The sequence below is a fragment of the Piliocolobus tephrosceles genome, chromosome 5, assembly GCF_002776525.5.
Source record: "Piliocolobus tephrosceles isolate RC106 chromosome 5, ASM277652v3, whole genome shotgun sequence".
Lineage (NCBI taxonomy): Eukaryota > Metazoa > Chordata > Mammalia > Primates > Cercopithecidae > Piliocolobus > Piliocolobus tephrosceles.
Genome location: NC_045438.1, coordinates 104,338,151 through 104,350,985, shown reverse-complemented (window position 1 = coordinate 104,350,985; position 12,835 = coordinate 104,338,151). Strand labels below are relative to the sequence as shown.

The window sequence follows — 12,835 nt, the reverse complement described above, 5'->3', positions numbered from 1 at the left end:
TCAGGAAACAACAGGTGTTGGAGAGGATGTGGAGAAATAGGAACACTTTTACACTGTTGGTGGGATTGTAAACTAGTTCAACCATTATGGAAAACAGTATGGCAATTCGTCAAAGATCTAGAACTAGATGTACCATATGACCCAGCCATCCCACTACTGGGTATATACCCAAAGGATTATAAATTATGCTACTACAAAGACACATGCACACGTATGTTTATTGTGGCACTATTCACAATAGCAAAGACTTGGAATCAACCCAAATGTCCATCAGTGACGACTGGATTAAGAAAATGTGGCACATATACACCATGGAATACTATGCAGCCATAAAAAAGGATGAGTTTGCGTCCTTTGTAGGGACATGGATGCAGCTGGAAACCATCATTCTTAGCAAACTATCACAAGAAGAGAAAACCAAACACCGCATGTTCTCACTCATAGGTGGAAACTGAACAATGAGCTCCCTTGGACTCGGGAAGGGGAACATCACACAATGGGGCCTGTCATGGGGAGGGGGGTGGGGGGAGGGATTGCATTGGGGAGTTACACCTGATATAAATGATGAATTGATGGGTGCTGACGAGTTGATGGGTGCAGCACACCAACATGGCACATGTATACATATGTAACAAACCTGCACGTTATGCACATGTACCCTAGAACTTAAAGTATAATAAAAAATAAAATAAAATAAAAAGAAAAAAATGTGTTTTTTGACTTTCAGTTAAATATTTATTTCACTCTTTTTTCAAATATTTATTCTTTTGATACTGATATTTTTGCTTGCCTTTATGTAGCCCGAAATGTCCATTATAACTCAAATTTCTAAATACTTATTTATTGAGGACCTATTATAGGCACTAGTGGGTGATTTAGCTTAGTATCCTCTGTCTCTGTCTTTCTCTCTGTCTCTCTGTGTGTATGCATGTGTATGTAAACATATATATGTATAGTAGTATCTACTATATGGTTCCTTTCTGCTATTCAAAATGTAACAAAATCATGAACAAAAATAAACAAAATATTTCAAATAAATTAATATACTTTCCTCCTCAGGTATTGCCAAAATAAATTTTATTTTTACCTTATTTACTTAGTAGATAATTATAGAAATAAAAAATTAGATTAATATGTTCCAAAGAAAATAATTTTATTCTTCCAAAGATGACTAAGATACAAATAGATATACACATACAGATATGCAATATTCATGCAGATTAATTTGGCAGATTGGAAAACAAAATAAATATCTGAGCACTGCTTTAATAGCTGTATTCTAATTTATTAAATACTATGAACACTTCAGAAAAATGATAGTTATGAAAGTCGTTTTTTCCCTCTTTTCTAACATACATTTTTCTTTCTGGCTCTGAATATTACCACATATGTACTATCCCCAAGATTTAGTAAAAATGTAGTAAAAGGCACAAGATTCTTTCATCATTTAAGTATAAGTCTTATATGACACGTTGTTCTTTCAAAAACTTTCAAAGAACTACTTCAAACATTGGGGGAACTAGTTCAAATTGATGTTAAGTTTCAAAAGATTATTGATTTGCTTAATCATTTTATTGTATACCAGTTAGTAATTATACAACATTTGGACATAGAAAGGAAGGTAATCAGTCCACTCTCATGAACTATCATGAAGTCATTATGACACTCACAAAATACAAGCAAAACCTACAAGAAATTCAGTCGATATAAACTTTAAGTCTAAGTCTAGGTGTCTAAAAGGTAAATTTAATTAAACCCAAACATCATTCAACCACAAATAACATAAAATCAAATTTACACTGAAAGTGCTTTTAATTGGCTGTGTTTTAATATTAATCTTTGATTTTCAATTTTGTTTCTTTTTCCCTTACTCTGTCAGTAATAGCATCTACCAAACTTGAGGGACATTATTTTTGAACATTTCTTTCTAGGTCATTTAGTTCTCAGACAGAATAAAAGGGAAAATTAATTTTGAATAAATACTAGGAAAGCGTACATGCATAAGTTAAGTTTTCCTTGGTTTATTTGTGTGATGATTTCTTAGTTTTTGCCATAGCATGAACATTTGAAATGGTAACTTTATTATTGCTAAGAAATTAGCATAAAGGCAGTACAGGAGCATTTACGGCAGAATACTTAAAGAATCTTTGAGACTGATGACAAGGTGAGTTCATATTCTGGCCTTCCCAGTTATTAATGGGAATTCAATGGGAAATTCATTTATCTTCTACAAGTCTAAATTTTTATAAAATAAAAAAGGAGATAAGATAGTTTTAAGTACAATAAATTAAAAATACACAAAATGTTATGGACTTAGAGTGGGTATGTAGTAAGCTGTAAATAAACATTACTTATTGATATTAATAGTCATATCTTTTTATTCAGATTTATTGAGAATCTCTTTTAAGCTTTAAAAAAATGAATAAGACAGACTAATGGTAACATGGAAAGGATGAAGAGGTATATTATAAATATTAAATGAAGAATCAAGTAATTTATATCAGCAATAAAATAGTATAAAGAGTATGATTTTATGTAATACAAACTAAATTAAAAGCAGTGCTACTTAAGTAGGATGGTCAAGGATGGTTTCTTAAAAGTGTTTCATAACAATAGCATAATAATGATAATGATGATACTAATTTTAAAATAATAATAGATAAGTATTAAATGTTTCCAAGTACATTTACTGGGAATTTATACATGCCATTTTATTTATTTATAACATATCCCCTGCTGGGTAGTTTATTATTATTCACATTTTATTGAGACCTTATATAACTTGGCTGAAATCCAAAAGTGTTAGCTGCTAGATTTGAATATGTAAACATAGACTTAATAATGAACAAAACACAAAAATAATATATCAATAAAAATGCAAAACAGCTTTAAAAACTATGATGTCAGATTTCCAAGAAATTCAATTCCACAATAGTTAATATCATCCAAAGACCTAACTCTGTGCAGGAATACATGCATGTAATATGAGTGAATTGTTTGATACATGTCTTCTCTTACTCTTCTTACCTGTACTGATTTACCTCTATTTCCTCTACTTCCTTCTCTCTTTCTACCATACTCCTTTATATTTACTCACAACACCTTACTGGGGAACATTTTAGGATTACACTTCTTTTTTTCTATTAATGAAAATTTTATTTTACCAAGTCAACATTTATTGAAATCAAAGGTATATAGTAATATCTGTGCTCTAAGAGAGAGGCTTAAAGAAGACTGTTATGAATGTCATTCTTAAGAAAAGGAATTTAGGAAGGAAGAGTGGCAAAGAGCTACTCATTGTCTAAGGCACCACCTAAAGATTAATGCTATAATCATAGAAACAAGTTGTCCTAATCAGGATCCAACATTATGCATCAAATCCAAGATGGAGTAAGAATATAAGTAACAAGGTTTGAGCTTAGTGGAATGGAGAAGTAAGATGAAACGTTTGGAGAATTTATATTCACAAAAGAGAATATTGCTATAGTATCGCCTTTACATAGCACCTGGTGCCTGAAATGAAGTAGGTAAGTGCTATTGCAAAACCGATACTGTCCTGAAAAGTAATTTAATCATGAACCATGAGTTGTAATATTTATGTAAACTAAACATTTTTAATAAATTATAGTAGTTCTGTAGGATTAGTGGTGATATCCCCTTTATCATTTATTATTGTGTCTATTTGATTCTTCTTTCTTTTCTCCTTTATTAGACTAGTTAGCAGTCTATCTATTTTGTTAATCTTTTCAAAAAACTGGCTACTGGATTCATTGATTTTTTTGAAGGGTTTTTTGTTTCTCTCTCTCCTTCAGTTCTGCTCTGTTCTTAGTTATTTCTTGTCTTCTGCTAGCTTTTGAATTTGTTTGCTCTTGCTTCTCTACTTCTTTTAACTGTGATGTTAAGGTGTCGATTTTAGATCTTTCCTACTTTCTCCTATAAGCATTTAGGGCTATAAATTTCCCTCTAAACATTGCTTTAGCTGTGTCCCAGGTACTCTGGTATGTTGTGTCTTTGTTCTTATTGGTTTCAAAGAACTTATTTATTTCTACATTAATTTCGTTTTTTACCCAGTAGTCATTAAGGAGATCATTGAAAAGTCAGGAAACAATAGATATTAGAGAGGATGTGGAGAAATAGGAATGCTTTGACACTGTTGGTGGGAGTGTAAATTAGTTCACCCATTGTGGAAGAAAGTGTGGCTTCCTCAAGGATCTAGAACTAGAAATACCATTTGCCCAAGCAATCCCACTACTGTGTATATACCCAATGAATTATAAATCATTCTACTATAAAGTCACATGCACATATATGTTTATTGCAACAGTGTTCACAATAGCAAAGACTTGGAACCAACCCATCAATGACAGACAGGATAAAGAAAATGCAGCACATATGCACCGTGGAATACTATGCATCCATAAAAAACCTGTATCATTTGCAGGGACATGGATGAAGCCGGAAACCATCATTCTCAGCAAACTAACACAGGAACAGAAAACCAAACACCGCATGTTCTCGCTCATACGTCGGAGCTGAACAATGAGAACATATGGACACAGGGAGAGGAACATCACACATACGGGTGCCTGTCAGGGGATGGGAGGCTAAGAGAGGGATAGCATTAGGAAAAATACGTAATGTAGATGACAGGTTGATGGGTGCAGCAAACCACCATGGCATGTGTATACCTTTGTAACAGAGCTGCACATTCTGCACATGTATTCCAGAATTTAAGTATAATAATAATATTAAAAACCTTAAAAAAATTACAGGAGAAGAGCTTACAATTTTTTCAAAGGAAATTACCTTTCCTCATCTTTAGTGTTGGCTAGTTCTCAAGCCATTCTGCTACTGAAACACTGTTGTTTTTTCCCATTTACTATCTTTAGTCTCTCTCAAATTGTATCTACTTATTAGATCAGTAGACACATATTTGTTACAGACTTTTATCTTAATCTGATGACTGAATAGATTATTGTCATCATTTTGGAGACATGTTTGAAGATTTTGTTATCCAATACAATAAAAACTAGCATAAGCCAATATCACAGGCACATAATTATAGCTTACATATAATATTGAGACTCTTTAGTTCAGTAATCCTTTGCTTGTAACTGAAAAGACACAGCTTCCTAATTCACATAAAAAGCTTTAAAATTATCCTTATTTTTTTAACCATGTGCCGTATTCAAATGTGAAGACATATATATTGACTTCTTTTGCTATTTTAGAGAATTTTTTATGGGGAGGTCATTTTCTTTTAGTTATAATTAATGTTTGTATTAGTCTGTTCTGACGGTGCTGACAAAGACATACCCGAGCCTGGGAACAAAAAAAGTTTAATTGAACTTACAGTTCCACATGGCTTGGGAGGTGTCAGAATCATGGCAGGAGGTGAATGGCACATTTTACGTAGCAGCAGAAAAAAGAAAATGAAGAGGAAGCAAAAGTGGAAGCACCTGATAAACCCATCAGATCTTGTGAGACTTAGTCACTATCACAAGAATAGCACGGGAAAGACAGGCCCCTATAATTCAATTACCTCTCCCTGGGTCCCTCCCACAATACCTGAGCATTCTGGAAGATACAATTCAAGTTGAGATTTGGGTGGGGGCACAGCCAAACCATATCAATGTTCTCTGTTTATTGACCCATGCTATACATCTAGTTTTGTGTTTGGTTAAAAGAGTGTCTAATGTCTCTCTAGTCTATTAAAACATATATTAAACCAATTGACCATCCATAACGATTGTCCCCAATTGTGGACACTTTAGCAATGTATTCAAAACAAATAAAGTGACTAGCAACACCTCACTTTTATGCCTAGTTTACACGTGACACTAATTTGATGCTTGAAAGCAATCAGCGAATTTTATCAGTTAAAAACAAAAAATGGTCGAATCACAGAGATTAGTAGAATGATTATTTTTCTAGCGAATTCTTATTGGAGTCTACAATACAGTGGACAGTATAGGATTTAAAAATCAAGTTTTGCTTCTCACTTCCTTATTTTTCAGATATATGCCTCTTAGAAACTACTATGCATTCATCTTTAATGATTTAAAGAATGTATTAGGTAGCAATGCTCAGTGCTGAAGATACAAAGATAAGCAAAAAGCTCTACTCCGTAGTCTCTCTATCCTTTCATCACCTCTTGGGAGAGGGATAGATAAATACAGCATCATAACAAAACGTGTGTAATATAAATGTATTACAAAGATTGTGTAAAGGCAGCATTTGTGAATATTAACCATCCGATTTCCCACTGTAGCTAGCACTTATACAGAATTTGGTAAGTAATTTTGGATAAATGAATTAGAAAATAAATCTAATTTTCAGTTTCATCAGAATGAATTAATGAGTGATAAGCTCTCCTTGAAGAAAGACTGATGATAAATCAGCTTAAACATGAATAAAATTTAACAGATAAAGAAGGCATTCCAAGAGAAAGAACATGAAGAGAAACAACCTCATGAAGGCCTGAGGCATGAACATGTGTTGAGCATTTGGGAAAGAACAAAGTGATGTTATAAGACCCTATAATGCTCAGCAAAAGATAGCGACAAGAAAGCTGGGAAAAAAAGCTGGAAATACATGATAAAGAATTTTGTATTTCAGTCAAAGTAGATGTTATTTCACTGGAGCTTAAAAATCTGTCATTTTATTTTTAATTATTCTTGTTTTCACCTAAAAATGAAAACAAAATGTAAAATGCTTGCTTTGCTCATTTATAAGATGGTAACAACTACAAAATGGAACAATTCATTGAAATACATGTATGAATACCCATTAAATATAAGGGATTTAACTTAAGGCATTAAATTAAATAAGGTAGTTATATTAAGACATCTTTGATTATTGAAGAATAATATTACTGGGTGCTTAAATATATAAAGGAGGGGCAAAGACTGCATAAAGATACAGCATGGGAGATGTTTTGCACTGTTCTATTATTATTTAATATAATGTTTTATATTTCTTGTCAGATGATACAGCCAAATCTTTGCTGTTCTAAAGTCATTCTTCCATCATTTTTCTATAAAGAACTATGAATTATTGGAAGAAGGAACAAATACAAAGAGTGTCTCTAAACAGTGCACTTTGCCAAAAATTAATTTTTTTAATTAACGTTTCTGATTTTTCTAATTTTCAAGTAATGGGTTTGGGAGTGAATAAAAGTCCTTGGTGGCACATCATATAATTCATATCATGTAAGGCGTTGGACAGAGAGATATTCTCCTTAGGTGAAACAAATAAACGGTGAAAGCTAAACATTTTCCAATAAATTCAAAATGTGCACAGTTAATCTACTGGAGTTTAGTTACATACATATGGCCCTCAACTATATAGATTAGGTTAACTTTTCAAGAAAGTTATCATCTTTTCTTTTCAAGAAAGTTATATTACCTAATGATGTCACCTGTTGTATGTGGAGTAGATGTTTTTGTCACATAAAAATTCCAATACTAAATACTAACATTGTCAAATGTATCTATATAATATCATGATCTTAGGATATTGCTTACGATACACGGTATTTATTCCTAAGCCAGGCATTACAGTGTAGTACTTAAGATATTGTGTTTCAGTCACCCACAACTTGATTTGCTACTTAGTCATGATGTTAATTATCTGAGCAAGTTGTGGTTAATTATTTTACTATATCTGAGTCTCAAGTTCCTTGTCTGGAAAGTTGAGATAACAATGCCTACACAAAGAATGTTAGATATTAAATAATATATGTACAATACTGAGAGATGATGACATATAATAAGTGTCTAGTAAAAGTAGTTATTAAAACAATACAGTATTGGGACACTGTGGCTGAGGTGGGCCTGCAGTGATGTTAAGATGCTCAGGTACCAGACCCCCAGCATTGGCCCCATGTCTCACAGGACTGAGCAAGGGTGGGCATTAGTTCACCTGAGCTATCCTGTTAGACCTTGAATGAAATATCCACAAAGTGGCAGCAGCTGAGGGTAAGGCATAAAGGAGCTTGGCATGGTGCCTTGGCTAGTTACACTTGATATTCTTCAGGAAATATGCAGAAAAGAAAAGCACACATGGAAATAGGTTGGAATCACCAATCTATTGGTGGACTGCTTGTGTGACTACAAGGCAGTGAAGAATATGGAATTGTATCTTGTAAAATGAAAATGACAGCTAGATTCTACAAATATTTACAAACCTTTGCAAAATCTCAAGGACCCATGACTGTTTCAGCAATTCTTTAACAGTGAGCATAATTATTTATCTCAGGTAAAGAAAGGCAAAGCAATAACTCCAAAAGACAATAACAAAACTTTGAAAACTGCCATTGTCAAGTCCATTGTAATGAAGGCCAAACAAAGGATAGTTCTGCAGAGATGGAAAGATGAACTCAACAGAAGACAGAATAATAAAAGATTGATATTTGTTGAAAATAGGGTTCACTTAGAAGGCCCACCTTCAGACTTCTGCTACATTGATGAACACAAACCAGCTCCTGGAATCAGCTTAGTAAATGAAGCCACCTTTGATTGTTCATGCACAGGTTGCTTCTTTGAATAATGTTGTCCTGCTGAAGCTGGAGTTCTTTTGGCTTATAGTAAAAACCAACAAATTAAAATCCCACCTGTTACTCCTGTCTATAAATGCATCTCAAGCTGTCATTGCGGGCCTCACTGTACCAATAGGATTGTACAAAAAGGCTCATGGTAGTTCACTTTGCATCTTTCACAGTATCACTGACCATAGCTGGGGTGTAAAAACCCATGTGAAGATTAAAAAATGAGTTTTGTCATTGAATATGTTGGAAAGGTAATCACAAGTGAAAAAGCTGAAAGATGAGGGCAGTTATATGACAACATAGGATCTGGACTATGCATTTGATGAACTCACAGTGGATGCAGCTCAATATGGAACTGTATCTCATTCTGTGAATCACAGTAGTGACCCAAAATTTCAGGTGTTCAATGTTTTCATTGATAATTTGACACTTGCCTTCCCTAAATAGCACTGTGTTCCATGAGAACTATAAATGCTGGAGAAGAGTTGATTTTTGACAATCAAACAAAAGGTTCTGCAGATATACTTTCAGAGTGTATTGACCACAACTCAGCCAAAAAGAGGGTCAGAACTGTGTGTAAATGTAGAGCTGTAACCTGCAGAGGTTACCGCAAATGAATTTTCAGGAAGTAGAAATGACGATAATTGTAGTTTGTTTGTTTCTTTTTCCTAATGTTATCATTTCAAAAATAAGTATTTGGAAGTCTTTTTTCATATTATCAAGATTATAACTAAGTTAATTTACCATTCATGCTTCAAGGCATTTGCCAAATGCATTACTGATGCCTCTGGAGAGAGGGCCACTGGGTTGCACAGACTGATTTGAAGTCTACATAGTTAGTGCTTAGAAACCAAACATGGAAAGAAAACTATTCATAGCTCAGCATATGCATACTTACTTAAGAAGTCAATGTGAATAGAGAAATGCCTTCTGTAGTGTTTGAATGGTGTTAAACTGATAATGTAATAATTGCTGAGCGATCAAATATTCAACTTTCCATACACCTTGAACTCAGAGAAATAGAGTTAATTCAATTTGGGAAAACCTACAAGTTCTGTTATTGTTACTGTACTATCATTCCTATTTAATACTCCCTGTACTTTTTATTTGAGACAAATAGATGATATTTAATTTTATACTCTATATTCTAATTTTTCATTAAAACATTGGCATCTCAATGACATATAAACTTAAGGTAAGACATTAAATGTAAAACCTTTTAATTAAAAAAATACTGTCTAAAATATAATTTTATTAAAGTATTTTTAGATTTTTGTCTTTCAAAATATATTTTATGAGATCTATGTAAAATGTAATTGCTACTAAAATATTTTGTGGTTTTGGATAGTATTTATTTCTGATACATATTCCAAAGAAGTTTAATATATTTATTCATAGAAAATATTTTATATATAACACATACAATATACATGTGCTTATATGTATATTTTAATCAATGTTTTTAAGAGGAGACATAGTAAATATAGATGATTTTGCATCCTCAAAATCACAAATTATTCTGTGAGAGAACTTTGTGGCATACAATTTTAAAGAACTACACATGAAATCCTTCTCACTGGCCAGGTTCATTTCTCAGGCAGGCCTATAATCCCAACACTGTGGAAGGCTGAGATGGGAGGATTGTTTGAGGCCAGTAGTGTAATACAAGCCTGGACAACATAGTGAGAATCTGTCTTTACAAAAATAATGATAATAGCCAGGAATGGTGGCACTCACTGGTAGTACCAACTAATAAGGAGGCTGAGGTGGAAGGATCGCTTGAGCTCAGGAGCCCAGGAGTTCGATGCTGCAGTGAGCCATTGCACCATTGTACTCCAGTCTGAGTGAGTGATAAACTGTCAAAAAAAATCTCTAAATTATTTTGAAATGTTTGCTATTAAAGAAACCATTTTCTAGAAAGAATTCTAAATATTATTTGCTCAACTAACTTCATCCATTATTCTACTTTTTATGTGCATATAATAACAGTTATGGCTATTATCATAAAATGGAAATGCCAAAAATACATCGAATTATGTTGCTTCCCTACTCAAAATTTGTACTATTTTCTCATCACATTAGGATAAAATTTATAGTCTCCCCCATAGTTTACAATTATGTGATTAAGCTCCTGGCCTCTTCTCTTTCTTAATCTCCTGATTTTCTTCAAGTTCATTGCACTTCAGCTACATAGAGTGCTTCTGCCTTTTCCCTTGATGTTATCAGTACCTGACATTCATGTTTCTCAGATAATTGCAGCTTTCTTCACATCTCTTGTCAAAATTCACATTCCCATCCTATCTATAATGGCATTCTTGTGGAACTTCTTTTTCCTCATACTCCTATATCTTTTCCCATAGTATTGAGCACCTATTACTTGCAATTATGTATCTTATTTATTTGATTTTTTGCCTCTAACCAAAATCATAAATAAAAGTTCCATGAGAACAAATATGCATGGCTCTCTTGTTTACTGTGATACCCATCAGGACCTAAAATGTGACCAAATTGTAGTAGAACTCAAATATTTATAAAGTAGTTTCAATCAGCTCATCATAAGTCATAATTTAAAGGCATCCTAAACAAATAAATGCACAATTCAATGAGATTTAAATGAAATTTTTGAGTTTCTCCATTTTTTTTTTACCTTCTCCATGAATAAGATACATGGATATAAAGAAAATTTAGCACTTAAACTATTGAATCTGAGGTAATAGAAATCTATCTTTTGATAGAAATCTATGTTTAACCAATGAGAAAGATGAAACTGAATAAAAGGAGGGGGATTATGTCTTGACTTATTTATTTATTTATTTATTTATTTATTTATTTATTTATATTATTATTATTATTATTTGAGACAGAGTCTCTCTCTGTCCCCAGGCTGGAGTGCAGTGGTGCAATCTTGGCTTACTGCAACCTCCACCTCCCCGGTTCAAGTGACTCTCCTGCCTCAGCCTCCTTAGTAGCTGAGACTACAGGTACATGCCACCACGCCCAGCTAATTTTTGTGTTTTTAGTAGAGATGGGGTTTCACCATGTTGACCAGACTTGTCTTGAGTTCCTAACCTCAGGTGATCCACCCACCTTGGGCTCCCAAAGTGTTGGGATTGAAGACATGAGCCATTGCACCCAGCTTGACTTATTTCTAAAATAATAAAAAAAAAATAATAGAAAAAAATGTTGCAAAGAGCCCTAAATGTTCTAGAGACATTATGTATCCAAATTCATTCTGGTTTAAAGAATTTAGATAATGTTTTGGTATTAATTAGTAGACATTAAGCCTGTATTATTTGAAATTGAGTCACTTGTTTTATTATTAGGTTGGTGCAAAACTAATGGCAAAAACCACAATTACATTTGCACCAACCTAATATTAGCAGTCATTTTGGTAATCCAAACAATTACTCAGGTGTAAATTTTTCTTATTTTCATCTGTGATAATCCAGGGTTACTAGAAAAACAGAGTTGGCAAATGCAACATACTTTAAAAAGTCTTGTTGAAATAAAGCAGATAATTGATGTTACTTTTTTCTCTCCCTCTTGCTGCACTGCAATTGAAGCGTGGCTGTTAATTATAAGTTTCAAATGCTAACTCTACACATTTGATGAATCTAGGGATTTGAACAGTTATTATAGCAAACTGGCATGTTCTTATAAAGGACAGAATTCACAATTTCTTACCCTCTATTTACTCACAGGATAAACTTTATGACTGTGTTATCAGCACCAACTGAAGTTGATTTAAGAGATATGATGCTTCTTTTAAAGACATGACTTTCATAATAACTGAAGCAAGGGAGACCTCTAGCAGCCTGTGCTCATGCTGAAATCTTAAATCAATGATTTGGCTTTATTCCCAACTAACAGGTATATCTGCATGGATTATTATTATTATTATTATTATTTGCTATGAGGAAAAGAAAGTATTACACAAGGGCCACTCACCCTGACATTTCCAAATATTCATAAAACGATATAATATTTTCAAAAATTACTCGTGTTTTCAAAAAAAAAAAAACAAGTAATGTTTCACTTATTCACCCTGTGTTGCCCAATCAATTCAATGAATGAAGTCATAGGTGATGATAAAGCACAATGTGAGTGTTAGTCAAGATAAAATAATACTTGGCTGGGAACCACAATCCCAAAAGCCAAAATCCCTGACCATTTGCTTTCTTCTGCCACAGACTTGCAGAAGAGACATTTAGAAAGGTTATGTAAAACAAAAATCTCCCTATTTTTAGAGTAAGGCATAGTACCTTGATTTAGTCAACAATTGTTGAG

At 33.2% G+C, this 12,835-nt stretch overlaps 1 pseudogene; it reads left to right on the top strand.

The window, feature by feature from the left end:
• Positions 1-8,010: 8,010 nt before the first annotated feature.
• On the top strand, positions 8,011-9,220 carry LOC111554655 (annotated as a pseudogene).
• Positions 9,221-12,835: the final 3,615 nt, after the last annotated feature.